The following is a 23,044-nucleotide window of genomic DNA, read 5'->3' as shown; positions in this document are numbered from 1 at the left end:
ATCTTGGTTGCCCTACGCTGGACTCGCTCCAGTAGTTCCCTGTCCCTCTTGAACTGGGAAGCCCAAAACTGGACACAGTATTCCAGTTGTGGCCTCACCAGTGCAGAGTAGAGGGGGAGAATGACCTCCCTCGACCTACTGGCCACAGTCTTCCCTATGCAGCCCAGGATGCCATTGGCCTTCTTGGCGACAAGGGCACACTGCTGGCTCATGGATAATTTGCTGTCTACCAGGACCCCCAGGTCCTTCTCCTCAGAGCTGCTTCCCAGCATGTCCGCCCCTAACATATACTGGTGCTTAGCATTCTTCCTCCCCAGGTGCAGGACCCTACACTTGCTTTTGTTGAACCTCATTAGGTTCTTCTCTGCCCAGCTCTCCAGCCTGTCCAGGTCACGCTGGATGGCAGCACGGCCCTCTGGAGTGTCGGCCACCCCTCCCAGCTTGGTATCATCAGCAAACTTGCTGAGGATACACTCTGTCCCCTCATCTAGGTCATTAATGAATATACTGAACAAAATTGGACCAAGTATTGACCCCTGAGGGACACCACTCGTTACAGGCCTCCAACTGGACTCTGTGCCGCTGATCACAACACTCTGGGTTCTGTCACTCAGCCAGCTCTCGATCCACCTCACTGTCACCTCGTCTAGCCCATACTTCCTCAGCTTCCTAATGAGGATGTTATGGGAGACAGTGTCAAAAGCCTTGCTAAGGTCAAGGTAGATGACATCTACGGCTCTCCCCTCATCCAGCCAACCTGTTATAACATCATAGAAAGCTATCAGATTGGTCAGGCATGATTTGCCCTTTGTAAATCCATGCTGACCACTTCCAATAACTTCCTGTTCCTCTACGTGTTTGGAGACGACATCCAGAATGAGTCGCTCCATTACCTTCCCAGGGACAGAATGAAGATCTCACGGAAAATCCTAAACTATTGTTTATAGTTCCGCTATCTACAGACAACTATAATTAAGTTTTGAGGTACTTATTCTGAACTCAGGTGTTTAAACTGTGACAAGGGTTCTGCAAGACTCATTTTTAACAAGTGTATATTTTAAATATCCCTGCCAAAATTAATCGACCTAGCTATCAGTTTTCATCACCTAGGTCTTCTATGTAATTTTTGAGAGGCATTTCTCAGACTACAGAGGGCCATTCATCCTGACCTAACATTTTGTCTCTTTTCTTTGGTTATTGAAAGAACATAAACAATTAACTCCGACTGTTTCTAACCCTCAGACAGCTGAAAGCAGATGAATCCCCTCCATTGCACCTGAAGATTCTGAGAGCTCACACATGCACTTTGGGTTTGAAAAGGGCAAATTATGTTTGTATTCTCAGACATGATCCTTAACATTTACAGGAGTGACAGGTTTGCATTTACAGACAAGCATGTAGCATCACTCTCTGCACTGCTTCCTGTAAGAGTACTTTTTGTATTTTAAGTACATCAGAAGTAATGAAAATAAATGAAAGAAGAGATAAACCAACAATATAACAATAATAACAACAACAACAACAATAATAACAATAATAATAATAATAATAATATTATAAAACCACTCCATAGAAAAGAGCATCACCCCAGTTCAGAAAGCAAATGTTACAGGGACAACTTGGAATACTTGGTCAACTGGCTTTAATAATTTTCCTGTGTCCCTCATGCTGGGACTTAGGTCCACAGGGAAGGAGGATAGGTTGCTGACTGTACCATTCGAAAATTTAGTCATTAGCATTCATGAAGAGTTCACTTTGATTCACTGGAATAAGTATGATAATTTATGAGCAATACAGAACGGAGTGTCTGAAAATGTAAAGCTCTTTCCATTTACTTTTGGCATAGGTAAAGCACTATCCATTTACACAAGTGAATTTCCCAGCTAAAAAGAACACTGCTCAGGGGAGCACTCCGACTTGGGCACTGTGGAAATGTGCAGTGCATTCCCACACGTGCCTTCTCGGGGCAGTGTAAAACAATTGCTTCTGACCAGTAAAGACTACTCTAGATAAATAGTACCTGACTGCAACAATTTTTACAAAAAGGACAGTAATGCAAGTTTAGGAGAACTAGTGACCTCGGTCTTTTTTCTATAAGGATAGAGAGACAAAAAATAGGATTTAAGAAAATCTTCCCTAAGGAAGATTCTACCACTTCTTATCTGTATCCCCTTCTTTGCTCTTCCTCTCCTCATACTTTTCCCCATGTGTTTCTCATTCATCCATACGTGGCTACCTCCCTGTGCCACTTACTGATGGCTGGATAGAATGTAAAGCCATGATTCATTTGGTCCCAAGTACTAAAAATACATTTTATGTCTTTCAAGGCTTTTAGGTCTTTTGATGTATATTTTATGACTGTTGTTGAGAGTCCCCATCTCCACGGTTAACATCCAAAGGCTTCTAATCAAACATTCATGACACCAAATGTTCTCTTTGATATATCAATTTTTATGTTCTGAAAATGAAATTGATAAGAACCTTTAAGAAATTTAAGTTTTTTAACTTTTTGAGGGGAGAAATTTTCATAAATGGTGAAAATTAACAAATTTCAGTTTCTTGCAATTCAGTGATTGGCAGCACTGGACAAACCAGTATAGATGTGGTTCTCTGAGCACTTTTAGTGCTTTAGATACATATGTAACTTTTTTTTTCTTGGAAGATTTGAAACCACATTAACTGAGCTTTATCAAACTTGATTTGCAAATCAGAATTAAATTTTTACACCTTGAATCTTTAATTTTTTGCAGCCCTCTCTCAATGCCAAATAAAATGCAACGTTTACTTTGCAAAAAGCAGAATCTTCTTCCTGTCCTGGTTTGAGGTAAAATAGAACCAACTTTCTGTTGATTTTACTTCTTAGCTAGGCCTCTTCTAACTCTCTGAAATTAACAGCATGTTGTGCCAAAAATGGTTCATTCTCAGAGTGATAAGACCAATGTTTACAATTAGTGCCAAGGAATGGTACGCAGAGAGGCTCTTGCTTATACTCATTGCTATAACAACCACGGTCAGCTAATTTTGTTACTTGCCTCGTTGGAGGATCAGGAACAGAAAAATGTAGAGGCATCCCACCTGCAGGGAGAAGCAGACAGGACAGGTGACCCAAAATTGACCAACAGGGGTATTCCATCCCATCTGTCCCATGCTCAGTATAAAAACTGAGGGATCAAAGGGTCAGCTCTTTTTCTTCAATGGCCGATGTCCAAGGCAGACCCTGTCTGTTCATCTGCCTTTGATCCCAATCCATGGGTTCCTGACTCCATCTCTGGAATCCAGTTCCCACCCACCACTGAATCCAGTCTGGGACTTCCCCAGTGCCTGCTGGTGACGTCATCCTGGGAGCTTGATATGGTTTTGTATATACTGGATCTATTTTATTATTTCCTTTTTATTTTACTATTAATATTTCATTAAAGTAGTTTAGTTTCTTCTAAACTCATAAATGTCTTTTCCTCTCCTCCTCCTCTCCATGTGAGAGAGGTGGGGGGAGAGCATCTGTCACCTGCCATTGGCCAATTTGGCCAAAACCACGACATTTCCTTACTCTCGGTCCTATATGTTTTCAAAACACAGTTTAACTGATTTTAGGCTCTCAGGGTGTGTCCTACTCGTTTTATTGGCATGAATAATTTCATTGCATTCCTGGGAAACAGGGGAGGCAAGATTTAATGTCTAGAAATGAAAAGAGGTTGATGACTTATTCTTAGCAATTAGAACTGTTTCAAGTTCATACTGTTACATCAATAATTGCAGGTGGACAGACAATACTGATATGTAAGACTTCAGATTATTCCAGCCATATGGGATGCAGAGATTTATTGCCAGACTAAATAAATCAGAGTAACAAAACAGCACGTGATACATGGAATGAGTGTGAGCTCCACTTAATGGATCCATTAATGTAACTAAGCCTGTTTTTATATATCTGGCTTTTACAACCTTGGAATAATGCAATACCTATAAATTTTACCATTTCCTATCTCTAACTGCATTATCCCTTTTCTAGAGATCAGTATTGGTGTTTCAAATAACTTGATCAAAAATCCACTATGGTGGGGTTTTTTTGCCTTTTGCGCAGCTGCTTCCAAAGAGAGGTGAGTACCTGAAAAGGTCTACTTTCATTGAATCTAGTTGCTGCTATTCTGGGGAAAAAGCCTAGAATCATAGAATCATAGAATCATAGAATTGCTGAGGTTGGAAGGGACCTTTAAGATCATCAAGTCCAACCTTTAACCTACCCTGACAAAAGCCACTTCTAAACCATGTCCCTAAGTGCCCCATCTACCCTTTTTTTAAACACCTCCAGGGATGGTGAATCCACCACCTCCCTGGGCAGCCTATTCCAATGTTTAATAACCCTTTCAGTGAAAAAATGTTTCCTAATATCCAATCTAAACCTCCCCTGACATAACTTGAACTCGTTTCCTCTCGTCCTATCACTTGTCACCAGGGAGAACAGGTCAGCTCCCATCTCTCTACAACCCCCTTTCAGGTAGTTGTAGAGGGTGATAAGGTCTCTCCTCAGCCTCCTCTTCTCCAGGCTAAACAACCCCAGCTCCCTCAGTTGTTCTTCATAAGGTTTGTCCTCCAGACCCCTCACCAGCTTTGTAGCCCTTCTCTGGACACGCTCCAACACCTCAATGTCCCTCTTGTAGCGAGGGGCCCAAAACTGAACGCAGTACTCGAGGTGGGGCCTCACCAGTGCCGAGTACAGGGGGATGATCACTTCCCTAGTCCGGCTCACCACACTATTCCTGATACAGGCTAGGATGCCGTTGGCCTTCTTGGCCACCTGGGCAAGAAATATGAATGGATTAACTTTGAATATCTCATTGAGCCCTCAGAATGATTAATGAACTACTAAATTTACGGTTTTAAACCCATCATATTTCTGTGTTATCCAGTGATTGCTTTGCATGTGACCATTCACTGGAGAATGCAATAGTCCTTCCACCATCACCCAGTTACCCAGTTCTGTGATCGCTTTCACTTGCACACACTTTGTCTGGCAGAACATTTTCAGACATGCTGTGGAGAGTTTGGTACCTAGGCAGGAGTTAAATCAGATGTCTGTGGGTCCAGCTTCTGGCATTTAACTTCAAATATTTGAATAACTCTTTTGGCTTGTGTCTTATTTTAAACTTCTGCAAGTTTAAGTTTAGTCATTTTCACATGTGTTTTGATGAGTTAACCTTCATGAGGAAATCTAAGGAAGTATTTCTGTGCCCAAAACTAGACATATGCCAAAGTAGCTAGGTGATTCAGTTTCGTAACTAAGCATTTGCCTTCTTTAATATATATATCAGGCATGCATTCAAGCACAAATTAAAAAGTAAACTTTAAATGTCTCTGGAAGTCTGGGATTTTGAAAATCAAGTCTGCAAGTCAATATTACAAGGCATATAGAGTAGATATTCTATGTACCACTGAAAGGCAGGATTTGTTCATTAGATATATGCAATTAGTCACCTATTCATTTGTCAATGGAAAAAGATTAGACAATTCTAAAGCTAAATTCATCATTTCCTAAAGTGAGTGGGTAGGAAAGATGGAGTGGGTTAGCCTTTACAGATGCCTACCTCTCTTCTTTGGCTGCAGTGGGACCTTAAGTAAGTAGTTCAGTGCTAGTCAGCCACTGTCACCAACTGAAATTTCAGTCTAGCACAAGGATTTCTCAGTACCAGTACATTAAAAGTACCAAGGATGTTCTCAGACACTGAGGTCAGCTGGTATAAAGTGGTTGGTATTCTTACTATTGAATTTATTTTCAGTCTAAAATGCTGCCAAATGCTAAAAGAACTGATGATTGTCATTAATCCCTACATACATGAAGAAACTTTAAGGGAGAGTGCTAGTAGGGCTGCACTAAATGTCTGCCAAGGATCTTTGTAACAATTTAGCAATGTAGAGGATTGTGTTTAAGCACCTAGAAGTGCTCCTTGCCCTAATAAAAGCAGGAGTTTAGAAAGAGCCAGTGACAAGACGCTACTGAAATATATGTGTGGGACCAAAGTGGACTGCTGGAATTACAATAAGGGAGGTGAGAGAAAACCTATGTGGTGGTGTGGCAACTGGTGACTAAGGGGACTGGATCCAGTTACCTGTGTGGTCTTTTCCATGCTCAGGTTCTATTTAAATCCAAATTTTTGTAGGACAAAAGAAGATTCTTCAACAGAAAATGATGCCACAGACTCTTTTCCAAAATAGAACCACTTTTCACTGGGAAAAACTTTCATCCAGAATAGTTTGTTGTGTACTCAGATGCTTTCTTACTAGTTTTAGTTGGTGCAGACACAAAGATGTTGATATACTAGTCAGAAACATAGTCCTTTATCTGAAAGCTCTTAGGAAAACTGAAGTAGTATATTTCTAAGCAACCCTTTTTCAGACCCTGTAGATCAAGACAGTCTGGATAAAATAACAACCAACAAGTTAATTTCTTAGCTTCTAATGTTTCTCTAAACACTATTTACACTCCCACTCACTGCAAGATAAAATAATTATCTTACTTAAACATTTGCGTTTATCACTTATTACAAAAGTTTGTCCAGTATGTCTCATCTGAATTAACGTGTGGTAAAAACTCCTTATCCAGAAACACTGCCAGTCATAAGCTCAGTTCATACGGCTTTTACCATCTGTGAAAGAAGATGTATGTCTGGAAATAAAAGATAAATATGACTCCTGGGGAAAATCAAACTCTAGATTTCCCTTGGTAACAGAATAATTTTACCTTAGAAAGGTAAGAGATCTATTGGTAATATAAAAACTACCAGGCAACAGTAAAGGAGAAGGGCAAAAATGGGTGAAACTAGAAATAAGACTAGTAGGAAACAGAAGGGGAGGCAGTGGTACAGTAAGACCAGGGCTGGTGCCAAGGACATCGTCTATTGTACACCCACGTGCAAGTCTGTTGTGCTCTGTTTCTCAAACTCCTTTTCCTTTTCTTCCTAGAGTAACTTTCAAGATAGTCTTTATAAAATCATATTTTATTGAGTCAGCTGAACCAAATGTATTTTAGAAAGCCACGTGAATTCCTGCCCTATTTCAATTATTTAAGCCACAATATATTATTTAGTGTTCTGTGTGTTCATTTGTTTTTGGGCAATCAATCTATGCATATCAAAGAAATGACATTCTGATTTGAGTGCTTTTTTTTAAGATGGCATTAAGGGTTACTCTGGAAAAGAACTTTTAGAGCTCATAATACTTTGTGTATTCCAAGAAACTATGAATGGCTCTTTCCTGTTTTATATGATAGTTTAATTTCAGTTCTCATCTCTCAGGCAAATATATACCGTGCAATGCAAAGTATCATCTAACTTCTCAGCAGTGTAAATTTAATCAAAGTGGGTTTTATCTGTCTCTTTAAAAAGGGTGGCACACATCCTCCCTAATATGACCCAGAGGTGTCCATCCCTTTCGTTGGGCATTACATGTTCTCTGGGCAGCTACCTGAGCCCAGACGCCTGAATGCTGTGGAAGGGGTCTTGCTGTGGAAGGGGTCTTTGCATGCTCAGGGGAGGAGCTCCTCTTCCTTCCAGTCTGATGGGGACTCTGTTTTCGCACTTTTTGATGCCTGTTTTTATTTCTCATACCACAAGAATGAGACAATGCCTCAACAACTCAACAAGTCCGGACAATGCCTGGTGTGTGGTAACAGCGGCGGATGCTTCCTCCTCACGGGCGCTTCCAGTGGGGCGGTGAAGCCCACTCGAGAGCTCCGCGGGTTGGGGGGGAGGACAATATATTTTCCAAGCTCTTCAAGTATTCTTGCACAATGAGGAAAAAGAAGAAACATTTCAGTGAATGAAGAGTTTTTTGGTTCTATAGTGTTTTCCTTGAGAAGTGGGTCTTTGAATGAGGATGACAATGGAAGAGATGAAGAATGAAGCAGAGACCACTTCTATGGTTTCCATGCCTCTCTATGCTGTCATGTACCCTGTTTTTAATGAGCTAGAAAGAGTAAATCTATCTGCAGCTCAGACACTGAGAGCAGCTTTTATTAAGGCTGAAAAAGAAAATCCAGGTCTTACACAGGACATCATTATGAAAATTCTGGAGAAAAAAAGTGTGGATGTGAACTTCATGGACTCTCTTCTGCACATGGCAGCTGATAATGTAGAGGAGTATATGATTGAAAGAACAGAACCAGAATTCCAAGATCTTAATGAAAAGGCATGAGCATTTAAACAAATTCTTAGTAAGATTCCTGATGAGATCAATGACAGAGTGAGGTTTCTTCAGACAATCAAGGACATCGCGAGTGCAATAAAGGAACTTCTTGACACAATAAATAATGTCTTCAAGAAATACCAATACCAGAACAGGCGGGTGCTTGAGCACCAAAAGAGAGAGTTTGTAATATACTCCAAAAGTTTCAGTGATACTCTGAAAACCTATTTTAAAGATATTGAAAAATTTATTTTTTTCAGGGCCAGCCAGCCTGGGTTTAGGAAAGGGAAGTCCTGCTTAACCAACCTGATCTCTTTCTACGACCATGTGACCCACCTTCTGGATGCAGTTTAATAAGGCCAAGTACTGGGTCCTGTATTTTGGTCACAACAACCCCAAGCAACGCGACAGGCTTGAGGAAGAGTGGCTTTAAACTAGATATGAGGGGGGAAGGGGAGATAACTGGGCCCATTAGGAATGAACCCAAGGGAGGCATGCCAGGGCTTGAAGGATGGTGGACTAGCGAGGACACTCACTCTGCCATTTCATTTGAGAGAAGGGACAGACATTTAGAAATCATGGAAGCACCTGAGAGGGGTCTGGTGGGAAATGGGACCCACACTCAAAAAAAGGTGTTGGAATCATTAGCACATCTGAAGTGCATCTATACCAATGCACGCAGTATGCGCAACAAACGGGGTGCTTGAAGCCATGATGCACCAGGAAAACTATGACATAGTGGCTATCACAGAAACGTGGTGGGATGCCTCACACGACTGGAGTGCCACAATCGATGGCTACAAGCTCTTCAGGAAGGATAGACAGGAAAGGAGAGGTGGTGGAGTGGCCCTGTATGTTAGAGAATGCTATGAGAGCTCCGAAATCAAGTATACTGATGAAGGGGTGGAGAGTGTTTGGATTGGGTTAAAGGCCAATAAAGCTGATATCGCTGTGGGAATCTGCTATAGACCTTCCAACCAAAGCAGTGAGGTGGATGAAGCTTTCTATAAGCAGCTGGGGGAAATCTCACAGTCACTTGCCGTTGTTCTTGTGGGGGACTTTAACCTCCCGGATATCTGCTGGGAATACAACACAGCAGAGAGGGAACAATCCAGGAGGTTCTTGGAATGTGTGGAACATAACTTCCTCACACAGCTGGTAAGTGAGCCGACCAGGGAAGGTGCCCTGCTGGACCTACATCTTGTGAACAGGGAAGAACTTGTGGGGGAAGTAAAGGTTGGTGGCCATCTAGGGCACGGTGATCATGAGAGGATCAAATTTCTGATTCTTGGGGAAACAAGGAGAGGGGTTAGTAAAACTGCCACCTTAGACTTCCGGAGGGCAAATTTTGACTTGTTCAGAAGACTACTGGACAAAATCCCTTGGGAGGCTGCCCTGAAGGATATAGGAGCCCAGGAAGGCTGGACATACTTCAAGAGAGAAGTCTTAAAGGCACAGGAGGAGGCAGTCCCCATGTGCCATAAAACAAGTAGGTGGGGAAGAAGACCAGCCTGGCTAAATAGGGACCTTTGGCTGGACCTCAAGAACAAAAGGAGAGTCTATGACCTCTGGAAGAGGGGGCAGGTCTCTCATGAAGACTATAAGGATATAGCGAAGCTATGCAGGGAGAAAATTAGGAGAGCCAAAGCGCAGCTAGAGCTCAACCTAGCTACAGCTTTTAAGGACTGGATGCAGAAGGAAACAGTCACAAAGGATGAGGAAAAGGCTGAGGTGCTCAACGCCTACTTTGCCTCAGTCTTTAGCAGTGGAACTAGCTGTTCCCTGGGCACCCAGCCTCATGAGCTGGGAGACAAGGAGGGCAAGCTAAACGAGGTCATCACAATTAAAGAGGAAGTGATCAGTGACCTGCTACGCCGCTTGGATGCGCACATGTCTATGGGACCAGATGGGTTACATCCAAGAGTACTGAAAGAGTTGGCAGATGTGCTCGCCAAGACACTTTCCATTATTTACCTGAAGTCATGGCTAACTGGGGAGGTCCCAATGGACTGGAGGGTAGCAAATGTAGCACCCATCTACACGAAAGACAGAAAGGAGGATCTGGGAAACTATGGGCCTGTCAGTCTGACCTTGGTAGCAGGGAAGGTCATGGAGCAGATCATCTTGAGTGCCAGTACAACTCATATAATGGACAAGCAGGGGATCAGGCTTAGTCAGCATGGGCTTATGAAAGGCAGGTCCTGCCTGACGAACCTGATTTCCTTCTATGACAAGATGACCCGATTATTGGATAAGGGAAAGGCTGTGCACATTGTCTACCTAGACTTTCGAAAAGCATTTGACACTGTCTCCCATAGAATTCTCATGGAAAAAACTGGTGGCTCATGGCCTGGATGAGCATAAGATCTGCTGGATCAAGCACTGGCTGGATGGGCGGTCCCAAAGAGTGGTGGTCAATGGAGTTAAATCCAGCTGGCAGCCGGTCACAAGTGGTGTTCCTCAGGGCTCGGTGTTGGGACCATTTCTGTTTAACATCTTTATTGATGACCTTGATAAGGACATAGAGTGTATCATCAGCAAGTTTGCAGATGACACGAAGATAAGTGGGAGTGTTGATCTAGATGAGGATAGGGAGGCCCTACAGAGAAACTTGGATAGATTGGACCGATGGGCCAACGCTAATGGAATGAGCTTCAACAAGGCCAAGTGCTGGGTCCTGCACTTGGGCCACAACAACCCCATGCATCGCTCCAGGCTTGGGGAAGTGTGGCTGGAGAGCTGCCTGGCAGAAAAGGACCTGGGGGTTCTAATGGACAAGTGGCTGAACATGAGCCAGCAGTGTGCCCAGGTGGCCAAGAGGGCCAATGGCACCCTGGCTTGTATTAGAAATAGTGTGACCAGCAGAAGGAGGGAGGTGATTGTCCCCCTGTACTCAGCACTGGTGAGGCCACCCCTTGAGTATTGTGTCCAGTTCTGGGCACCTCAATATGAGAGAGATATCGAGGTGCTGGAGCGAGTGCAGAGGAGGGCAACGAAGCTGGTGAAGGGCCTAGAGAATAAATCTTATGAGGAGCGATTGAAGGAGCTGGGACTGTTTAGTTTGAGGAAGAGGAGGCTGAGGGGAGACCTCATCACCCTCTACAACTACTTCAAAGGACATTGTAGAGAGGTTGGTGCTGGTCTCTTCTCACAGGTAATTAGTGGTAGAACAAGAGGGAATGGGTTCAAGCTGCAGCAGTGTAAGGTTAGGGTGGACATTAGGAAAAAATTCTTCACAGAAAGAGTGGTGAGACACTGGGATAGGCTGCCCAGGGAGGTGGTGGAGTCACCATCCCTGAATGTGTTTAAGAGTTGTTTAGATGTGGTGTTAAGGGATATGGTGTAAGGGAGAACTTTGTAGAGTGGGGTTGATGGTTGGACTCGATGATCCCAAGGGTCTTTTCCAACCTAAACGATTCTATGATTTTATGAAGGCTGTGGACGTTGTCTATCTGGACTTTGGTAAGGCCTTTGACACCGTCCCCCATAGCATTCTCCTGGAGAACCTGGCAAATCATGGCATAGACAAGTGTACTCTTCGCTGGGTTAAAAACTGGCTGGATGGCCATGCCCAGAGAGTTGTGATTAATGGGGTGAAATCCTCTTGGCGGCCGGTCACCAGTGGTGTCCCTCAGGGCTCAGTTTTGGGGCCAGTTTTGTTTAAGATCTTTATCGATGATCTGGATGAGGGGATTGAGTGCACCCTCAGTAAGTTTGCAGATGACACCAAGCTAGGTGGGAGTGTTGAACTGCTTGAGGGTAGGAAGGCTCTACAGAGGGCCCTGGACAGGCTGGATCGATGGGCCAAGGCCAACTGTATGACGTTTAATAAGGCCAAATGCCGGGTCCTGCATTTTGGTCACAACAACCCCAGGCAACGCTACAGACTTGGGGAAGAGTGGCTGGAAAGCTGCCCAGCAGAAAAGGACCTGGGGGTGCTGGTGGACAGCCAGCTTAACATGAGCCAGCAGTGTGCCCAGGTGGCCAAGAAGGCCAACAGCATTCTGGCTTGTATCAGGAATAGCGTGGCCAGCGGGAGCAGGGAAGTGATCGTGCCTCTGTACTCGGCACTGGTGAGGCCTCACCTCGAGTGCTGTGTTCAGTTCTGGGCCCCTCTGTACAAGAGGGACGTGGAAGTGCTGGAGCGTGTCCAGAGGAGAGCTACCAGGCTGGTGAGGGGTCTGGAGACCAGGTCACATGAGGAGAGGCTGAGGGAGCTGGGCATGTTTAGCTTGGAGAAGAGGAGGCTGAGGGAAGACCTCATTGCCCTCTACAACTACCTGAAAGGAGGCTGTAGAGAGGTGGGTGTTGGCCTCTTCTCCCAAGTGAATAATGACAGGACCAGAGGAAATGGTCTGAAGTTGCGGCAGGGGAGGTTTAGATTAGACATTAGGAAGAATTACTTTATTGAAAGAGTGGTCAGGCACTGGAACAGCCTGCCCATGGAGGTGGTCAAGTCACCATCCCTAGAGGTATTTAAGAAATGTCTAGATGTGGCACTTCAGGGCATGCTCTAGTGGCAGAGATTGTAGGTTGTTTGTTTGTGGGGTTTTGGTTTTTTTTTTGTGTGTATAGTTGGACTCGATGATCTCAAAGGTCCTTTCCAACCATGAAGATTCTATGATTCTATTCTATGATTCTACGTGGCAGTAATGGAGATCAAATGCACCAAAAAGCAACAATAAGACCAGATTTCCAGGCTTAAAACCTGTAAGGAAATTTCCATTTCGGTGTAGCTGTGGAAAATGGAGGACCTCTGGCTACTGGGAGAGGAAAAGGCTCTTTCAGGGCAAACACACCGAAAGACACTGACACCAGGATCTGGAATATCGTGGTGAGAGGAGGAAGATGGCAAGAACTCATGGGGTAACTGATGGGACAGTGGGACACCTGTGGTCACTTTGGACAGGGACAGGACAACAAAGGAGCATTCATGTGGAGCAACATCAAACACTGCCCACTGTCTTTCCTTACAAGGGAGTATTTAGACCTAAGGCAAGGCAAACTCTTCTACTGTTATATCCTCTTACAGCGACTATTAGTCCTGCCATGAATAGTGAAACTACATCTTAGAGGTGTCTATCCTGGAAATTTCCATGCTGTAAAGTCCGCAGACAGATTTTGTTGTCATTCAGAGAAAGTGATTGCAATTTAGAAAATTCCTGTAGCAGGGTAGTATTTTCTTCCTAGGTTTAGGGAAAAAAAAAAAAGCCAAACCAGTTTGACTTGTGGTAGACTTGAAAGTGTTATGATTGGACTCGATGATTTTAAAGGTATTTCCCAACCTCAGTGATTCCATGAGTTGTAAGGCAGACAATAGCGTGAGAGTAAGTCAACCACTTTTCTTGGAGAAAAGGTTTATCAGAGGAGAAAACTGACAGGATGCAAAATCAATAAGTTAGAAAAACCTAACCAAAAATCGCACTTCATGCATTTCATGTGAGGTTGTGGGCCAATGGTAACTGGGTAACCATGTTTTATTAAAGAAAAACTAATAGCTGTATTTTTTAGTAGATCCTGCTGTCTTTGCCAGATGGCAACAAAATAACAAGCAACACTGCTGATGGAAGCAAGAAAATAGGGACATATGCACCTGCTCTTCCTACTGCTTCAGAGATAAAATATTACTCATTTTGCCAACCATGACTGCATTAAGTGACAGTTTTGCCATGAGAAATCATCACTTGCTTTTTATGGCTTAAGTAAAAATATAATTCTCCTCTGATAGCCTGAGACACTGCATAGTTACAGAGTAAACATCCTGTATGCTTCCAAATGCTGGCCTGTTTGGTTACTAAAATCCTTTGGAGCTATACCAAGAGGCACATGGCAATTCCACCTTCATCTGCGCGCTGTCTTTGACTTCTGTGGTTTCTGGAAAGCTTGGGAATTGAAGTTGTTTCTTTTTCCTCTTCCTCATGTTTTTCTTCTTTCAGTCTGTATATACTTCCTTCCTTTCAGCTTTTTTTGGGATCATTTCTTTTCAATAAAACATTAGAGAGCAATAACTTTTTTATTGTGAAGCATCAGGGCTGCTCTAAACATCTTTCCTTGTGGGTCTCTGGTATTTCATCAGCAGTTTCCTAAACTGGTGTATTTTTCCCTATTCTGTCTTTAATTGTCTGAACATTGCTGAGAATCTATCACTAAAGGTATCTCAGGTATTGAGATGGCCAAAGCCACAGAAAGGCACCTGCAGAGAATTTCCAGCAACTAATTCCCATAGATTCCAGTGGCATCCTGTGACCACGGTGTTTCTGAATACATTATGAAGCCCTTCTAGTGATCTAAAAATCTATTTTACTGACACTTAGTATTGAACCCTTGGCTGGGCTAGTCTATCTCTATTTGACTGTTAGTATATAGGCTATATTGATAGGCTATTGGCATATCTATATTTGACTTCATAGGTATAACTGTTCATTTTTTATCTCATATTTGTACTTACGGTTCTCACAGTCCAACCTCAATCCCTGTCTAAGATTGCATGCTAGTGTCCAGTTTCACTGCTTTATAACCTCACAGGCGTTAATGTTTAGGTACACGGAATTAACTGCTTCTGTGAGAAGTAAACCACTATTCACACCAGCTGAGTGCATATGGTCATGTTTTCCTTTCTATCTACAAGGATATGAATAAGCTTACTGTCTCACAGCAAAATGGCTAATCCTTCCACTGAATTTGCAGAGTCTTATTCTTTGCCATTGGAGCCTACACTTTCAGTTCACATGGATAAATGGTGGTATGCCGTCAATGTCTGGAGCACTTGCCAGTGTGTCGGGCACTTTTTTTAAACACTAAAGAGTCTTAAAATTATTTTTTACACCATCTCTGACAGATATCAATCTGTCATGTCTTACTGAAACTCAAGATCTAGTAAAGTGTGCTTTCTGGTCTCAGCAAAACAATGTCAACCTTAATGCCTACTGTGCTGTAATAAAACTATCCCCACTTCCATCTCAGTTTATTGACCTCTTTCCAAGTAGAAGTACAAAACAGCAGTAGTAAAGAATAACAAGTAGTAAAGAAGAAATATAGAAAAGCATACATTTAATTTAATTGTTGGTCTGATGGCTGTGTACCTGAATGGAAATTATTCTGGTATCCAAGCCTTCATTTTAAATGAAACCAGGAGCCTCCTTTCTAAACTCCTGCAGATGGTGAAGCTTTATTGAGCCAAACAATATTTTCTTTTAATAGCAATACCACTCTATTGCAGATAGCAAGTTGTATGCTTTAGAGAGAAAGTAAGTGATTGAGCCAACCTCCTCACTCGGAGGGCTGCTTTGGGTCACCGCTGATCAACTTCTGTGAGGAGGCTGAGGTAGACACAGTGGATTAAAATGGTTCTTTTTGTTACTCCCAAGTAAGTTCTGTCCTGCTGGTGGCCATGGGGATTTGCTGCTATCAGTCTAGAGCAATTTTAAGTGGAATCCTGAAGGGATATTTTTTCTTCCCCATGGTAGGATCAGAGTTAATGCTTACTGATTCTGTTCAAATTAGAGTGATTTGAAATGAATGCTGTTAGGTTCAGAGGTCAGTATAACTATGAACTGAATTGGCACAGACATCTTGTGGAAAAAGGATGTTAAAGTGGCCATATTTGGACTTTCTGAAACATTTAGAAAAACATGAAGAAAAAACAATGAAGGCAAAATATTAATGAAAGCTGTCAAACTGTTGGGTTTTCTCCTCTATTTGGCCATGGAAGATCACACCAAAATGTCCTGATTCAAAACAGCTACTTTATTTCTCAGTTCCACAGATGAGGGCAGCTCCATTTTGACATGCTCCCGGGATGGGAAAAAATGAGGTGAGAGCTGTTTTGTGAAGCCTCTACTGCTGGGGTACAGAAATATCTGATTGGATCAGTACACAATTTTGAACAGCATCAAGCCTTTCATTACACTTCTTTTGGGTGAATAATTAGAAAAAAAAATTCCTTTGGTTAGTATAGTCTGAACTTCCTTCAACTGGCATTTGAATGGCTCTTTACCTGATGGTCTATGAATTCAAGAAGGTAGGAGGGAGACGATGTGCTCAAAATGTCAGAGGAGGCATGATTGCTGTGGCTTGTGCACTCTGTACAATTTCCTAGCCTGAGACATCTTCCTTCTTTCTTCTTTAGAAGGAATCTCTTGGAAAACTAAAAAATCTTCTCTCTTGATTCTGTAACTAGAGTCTCGCTACAAAGTTTTGAGAGTCAAGAAAGCTGTAAGTCTTATACCACAGGAATCATCCCTAACTATGAGAGTAACTTAAAAACAACCCATTGAACAGAACTCTATGTTTTAACCTCTCCGCACAGCAAAGCAGCAAAGCTACTCATTTGATTCTGCCTGCTTCCCTTGCTGTCACACTGGCTGGCACTTGACCCCAGCACTGTTCAGCGGTGGTTCCCTGAGCACAGCCTACCTTTCCTGCAGAAGCTGGCAGAGCTGATGCTGTTTTGGACCCTACTCCTTCCCACGTCCACCTCAGCCATGGCTCTGGTCCAGGGCTGATAGGACTGGCGCAACCCGCTGGGTTTGCCTGAGCCTTGCAGGTGTGTCTGCACTGTACTCCACCGTGCTCCCTGCTCCGGAGGCATGGTGCAGAGGTGTGGGAGACAGCAAGTACCTCGCAGAGCTTGTGCACCTGGTCTCTATGCTTGTGCCTTATTGGAGAAAGGTGTTTCACCATGCGCTGTAAGCTTGAGCTCTTGGATACATCAAACGTGCGGTATTTCACCGTGGTTAGAGTGCGTGGCTGTTCAAACTCCCAAGCGCTGAATTCATGCTGGAAAAATGTCAAAAAGTGTTAATCATGTTCTATTATGTGCAGATACTCTTGAAAAAAAGGGTCAGACAATTCTGCTTTCAGGAAACTAAGCAATGTCCATAAGACAGATTTCAAAGCAGAACATTCCACTGCAGGTGCTGCTGCAATACACATTTCAACCTGGGACTGAAAAGCAGTGTGAGAATTGCTTTTACAGGTCATTATGAATTAAAAAAAAATATAATCAAATCATTGTTTGTGGACATTTCTTACACAAGGCTGAGGAGGGGATTGTTGGTAACACATCCAAACACAAATACTGTGTTAGGTTCCTATTTACACAAGAATAACATTACAAAGGTATATGTAACATACCATTTGTGATCATGTTAATAAACGGTAAAATCCAGGTGAACAAGTGCTGAAGGGATGCTTTGTATAACTTGTACTTGACTTAGTGTCACAGCTACGTACAGTAGCTCATTTAGAATAAACAGCTACTATACAATACTACAAAATACCATATAGCAGATCGATGCAATGAACTAACATTGTTATATTCAGCAGACATGTTCTGTAAAATTTAATTAAATTTAGTCTTATGATAACTATATTTTTTGTAACTTGTTTTGAAGGAAACTTAACATTTGCATAATAAAATCCAATAGGAGGAAAAGCTTTTGATGTGAATTTTCCTGAGAGCTTACTGGTTTACTATCTTTAGAAAACACATCTGCTTTAATAATATATTTCCATTGGCTTTATGCTCATCCATATAAATAATTGCTCATACACAAGTAACCAAGCAGTCAATACTGTGAGACCCTGCCCATGAAGGGGCTCTTCAAAGGCAGCAAGTTCTGATGAAATCAAACTAAAAGAAGTACTTAAAGAAGTATCAATTCTAAAGGATAAAGGATTTATATTTGCTACCTGGAACTCAGAAGCATCAGAGTTATGAGACAAAATAACTTGTAAAGCTATGTACTTTGCCTTGGGACAATGGAGAGAGAAATCTACATGTGAGATGGAGAAGTTTGGTTCTCATCTCTGACCCTATTGGAGCAGTACCTCAACAGAATTACACAGAATGAAGAAGAGCATTTCTAATCCTGAAATGCACATGGTCTTCACTTCATCATTGTGCTGGTCCTATGCCCAGGCTGGTCGGTCCCATGGGGACACCTCTTACGTATGAAGTTAACCATATGGAGGATGAAGACTTTCTGAGAGACTTCTATGTGCAAACCTGTCTTTGCCTTTCCTTGATGGACTGTAGGCAGTGAAACATGTCTCTCTTCACATTAGGTCTGTGTCTAAACTCCTGTTACAGTAAAAGGAGCTCTAAGCAGCATGTTCAGTAGAGTCAACAGAACTAGTCAGCTCACCCTAAAACAGACACCTATATGTGACTAAATAGTCTTGCAAGCTCTACTGACTGTATGGGCTGAGGGTGCAGTTAATTTGTCCAAATAAATGCATCTAATATCTGTCATGTGATAGGGCATTCTCTCTGGCCCCCACCTCCTCCTTTGGAAGATCACAGGTCTCCCTCTTGTCCTGTGTTGTATCTGCCTGACCTAGGATGTGCTAGGCAGGCCAGGGTGCCTCAGATGTCTACAGTTAGGCAATTGAATTGGAACGTATTGTCTTTAATGACTAACACACAGTTTAGATACTACTGAAGTCAGACACATTCAGGTGCCTATAGCCTGAGGCGGAATCTCATTTTAGGTACTATTATAAAAAATTTGCAGTTATAGACATCTTTAAGGACAAATACTTATTTCATGCATGTTAGAGACACCCTTTCACGTCTAGCATGCGTTGCCTTTTGCCTGCTTTAGTTTTTTGCCTGAGGAGAACTGAGCTGTGCCCAAGGGCCTACTCTTTTCCTGCTCATGAAAAGAATTTAATGAATCAAAATCAGCTTTTGAAACCTACAGTGTGGATGTCCAAAGCTACCCACCCCGTGTGTGTCTGCATGCAGCACTGTGTTTATGGACTGAACTGGCCAGAAGTCACGGAGGTCAGTTTCTCCGTTGGTGCTGTGCGACTGGAGAAATCCTGCAGAGTCCAGGATCAGCCCGAGCTTTGTCACTGACACAAAGGGGGAAAAAAGACTAACACAAGAAATATGGTGCAGTGCTGAAAGAAATACACTTAGGGGAAATTATCGAAAGACTGCAAACTATCTCCTAAATTAGCTCTCTTTTAATTGCTACTTGTTTTTAGCACTACAACAAAGAATCAGTATTTGTATGCGACACAGACAAGCATCCCAAAGCTATCAGCTCTATAAAGATTAGGAGACCAATTAATTTTCCTCCTCCCTAATGCAAGTATAGAAGTGGTGTTATCAAAATTACCACTTTAACAGATTGTACGTCACAATAAAAGCTGATAAAAATCTAATACAAAAAACTATTTTAATATACTGCTGCTGCAATGTGCTGTTATTGTTTAGTATCCAATCTTGAAAATAATCAGTAGATTATCACAATCGCTTTGAGCACAATTTATGCCAAATGACAGTTAAGGAGACTGAAAGTGTCAAAAATCAGACTCTCAGTGTGTTTAGATTGTTTTTTTATTAAAGGTATTAAGAATATTATATGCCCTGGCAGGACAGGGGGATAAATTACTTCCTGAATTAATTTTCTGATGAAATATTCTAATGAAAGCTGTTAATTTTGAAGTTTAAAGTTCCTGACATTCCTGCAAATATTAGAGTAATTCTACAAAACTTATTCATAAGCATTAGTTCTTTAAGTGTTCTATTTCTTTGATAGACCATATACAAACAATTAAGGAAAGAACTGTTTCTCTTGCCTTGAATGGTCAAATATGACTCTGAAATGTAACTGGAAGAGTCATAGATCCTAATGCTTTTTAGTTTGCTATAAAAATTATCATAGGGATCACCTAATAATAGAAACAAGCAATCAATAGTATTCAACTGCAATCCACTAATCTATTCCAATACCTGGGTACCTAGCAGGGAATTGAATTGACTTTTAGAAAATAAAACTACAAGATCAGACAATTCAAGAAATATTTCTTGTCTGTGACAAACTCCTTAGTCATTCTGTTGTAAACATTGTAGGCATGACAATTCTGGGGTACAAATCCCACGTTTTGTGCAGTGTGTCTAAGAACATACAATACACATGGATAGTTAAACGAAGTGTATTAATTTTAAGAGGAAAATAAAATCCATCTGCCTGTAGATGTGATTGGGTTTGAAAAGTTCTTAAAAAACTCATATGAAAATAAGCCAGTGTTTGACTGACACTTCCTTCCACAGTCACACACACATCACATGGAGTGCAACCTCAGCATCACACGTCTGTCCCAGCCTAAGACACTGACACTCTTGTCACCCACCTCTGCACAACCAAGCAAGACTGCTTGCCTTTTCTCTTCAACGTTTTGATTTCTCTTCAGCTTTCTGATTGATATTTTGATTCTCTGTATCCTCAGCTCCTACGTTCTCTCAGGTCTTCTAAGCTCCCTCTGCTTGATTAACTACATATGTGCCTGAGGTCAATTTATCTTGATTGCTCATATCTGTAGTGCAGTGGGAGGAAGGCCCAGCACTAGACTTTTTAGCCAATGACTCCAAAGGGAGCTCTAAAAGTTTTCCTTAATCATCTCACAAGGCCTATGAGAAGTAAATAGATATTTTTATCTGTAAGATGCTATAGTTTGTATTTTATCAGGGAAATATGCAATGATGTCAAAGTAAAAAATACACTTTCTCTTGTTTGAAATCAGTAATGGTGACTTATTACAAACTGAGAACTTTATTTTGGATAGTTTAAGTCAGTAAGGTGTTTTCCAGCATTGCTGGAGTAGAATGGCTGTAAAAGAGTTAAAATTAAAAAACTTTTGAGTAACTTGATTTTACAGAGTAGCCTAAGATTTTAAGATGTTCTTTGTTCCGGTTTGTAGTAAAGCCCTTATATTTAAAATAAACCAAATTAAAATCAACCTCAGAAAAGAGGAAACAAGCAAAATCTTTTTTTGAAAGACTTTGAATAAATTAGTTTTGACTCAAAAGTTCTCCCAGATGGGTCTGAAGACCTGGAAGCCACTCGTCCCTGGCTGAGCTGGACCTGTCCTGTTTCTGGGCCAGCTGGCTGCTCAGGCTACCTGACTCTCCAGTGTCAGGGCAGTAAGGAACATTTCCAACACAGGTTCTTTGAAATCAATATATTTCCACAGGATATTATGCTTTAGACAAATCAACATTTGCCTATCTGAAAAGCTTTCCATTGGAAAATATCCAACTGGCCTTTTTTCAGATGACAACTACTATCTGGAAAAAAAGACAGGGTGGTATCTCTAGCTTATATCTGAGATCTTCATCCAAGTGACAGAATTTGAGAGTTCTGCCTGCCAAAGTCTTCAGAAAAAATCAAATACAAGACTATACCCAAATGAGTACTAGTGGCTCAGCGTAGGACATAAAATTCGGTTTCTTTGGCACAATAGTAAGAACTTTACTGTATTTGTACGACAGTGTTCTTCATGTTGCTAAATGAAGGACTGTACAGACAAAATTTTAGAGCAGTGGAAGGTTGTTCTATCTGGCCATCATTAGAAAAGTGGCTGCAGCTGTGCCTGTGACTGGACGCCAGTGAGATTAATCAGCTGAACCACTGACATCTGGTTATAGGAAAACTACAACTAGGACATGGAAAACCAGCTGGAATATAAAATCTGAAGTGCTCACAAAGGCTCATAATTCATCTTTCAATCAGAAGAAAATAAAGAGGTTAATACAGATGTGCATATGCACAGGAAGAATAAACAAGAAGCAGACATGACTTGGTACATGCTAGAGGCACAAGCTGCTCAGTGCAAATGTGCACATTCCCCATTTGTAGCTTTTCGGCTTGCGTCTCCTTTTCTCCCTAATGAAGACATCCTGCAATTGGCAGGTTCATCCATTTCTTTACTTCAATTTCTTTTTTCTTTTTTTTTTTTTTGTTAATAGATCAGTTCCCCTTTCAGCCTCTTCTGTCTGTGACGAGTGTCCTGACACAAAGTGATGAAACCACTGCCTGCAGAGTCTGACCAAACAAGGGAGTATTAAAGAGCATCCACAATGATGAGAAACTTTAGTTTTTGCTGGTGACCACAGGATCGCTACAAGATCTATGCAATTCATGTATTCCAGTCAAGCCCTCAAACACGGCACAAGTGGTGGGTAGGCTGGTGCCACACAGAACTGAATACAACCTGTTAGGTCTTCTGGGCTTGTTGTAGAGAATTTTATCTGTGTATGTGAAAACCGTACTTTCCCTGTAGTCACAGTGCAAGTGCCCAGAGCTCTGAAGCCCCTGCATTTTGGATTCAATGAAAGCTGCAGCCTTTTGCAAGCAGCCACGTAGAGGGTGGATTTCAGTCTCATTTTTCTTGACAATTATTTCCCATGCAACTGACACAAAGGTCTTAAAGAGAGGATTTGGGGCTGAAAGTTTGTGATCTGAAACTATATTTGGCAACAATTGGACCTTAAAGTGTCTAGTTTCAAAGACAGGGCCGATGAACAAGTGACACAGAGTGACAGGTCCCCAGCGTTATCTGCTATCTGGCCTCTTGCGAAGTGCTAGTGCCTCCACTTCTAACTCCAGGCTTCAAGTTTAAAGGTTTGGGACCAGAGCCTCGCACGTACATGAGCCTCACACGTACAGTTCTGCTCAAGTCTAGGAGTGAATCATCCAAGAGCTGACACACTGGCCGTACCAGTCCCTAAACCAAATATATGTTAAATACCATTACTCGCTTAACCTAGGAGAAAGCTCTGAAGCTCAATATACTAAAGTTCATCTTAAACCCTTTCAGAGGCTATAAAAAAATTGAGGGAAATATTTTTGAACAGTCACAGTTTTGCTGTTAAGTCTTTGAAAAAAATATCCAGACAGTTGTTGATAAAGAGTTGAATCAGATAGGGTGGTTTCTTCTGCATTTGTAATAATTTTGTGGGTATAAATCAGTTTTTTTGTCCTGTTTTTGGCGAGGAAGACAGATGGATATGAAGTCTCTATGTGCTTCACATAGTTATGCTCCTATAAATATCTTCAGATATAAATATCCA

At 41.9% G+C, this 23,044-nt stretch overlaps 1 pseudogene; it reads left to right on the top strand.

Annotated features, from left to right (window-relative positions):
- The first annotated feature begins 7,659 nt into the window (after window positions 1–7,659).
- Window positions 7,660–21,995, top strand: LOC128906378 (programmed cell death protein 10-like; annotated as a pseudogene).
- The last annotated feature ends 1,049 nt before the right edge of the window (window positions 21,996–23,044 follow it).

Source organism: Rissa tridactyla, chromosome 2 (genome assembly GCF_028500815.1).
Source record: "Rissa tridactyla isolate bRisTri1 chromosome 2, bRisTri1.patW.cur.20221130, whole genome shotgun sequence".
Classification (NCBI taxonomy): domain Eukaryota; kingdom Metazoa; phylum Chordata; class Aves; order Charadriiformes; family Laridae; genus Rissa; species Rissa tridactyla.
Note: the sequence above shows the minus strand (reverse complement) of the source record. Positions and strands in the feature narration are given on the sequence as shown.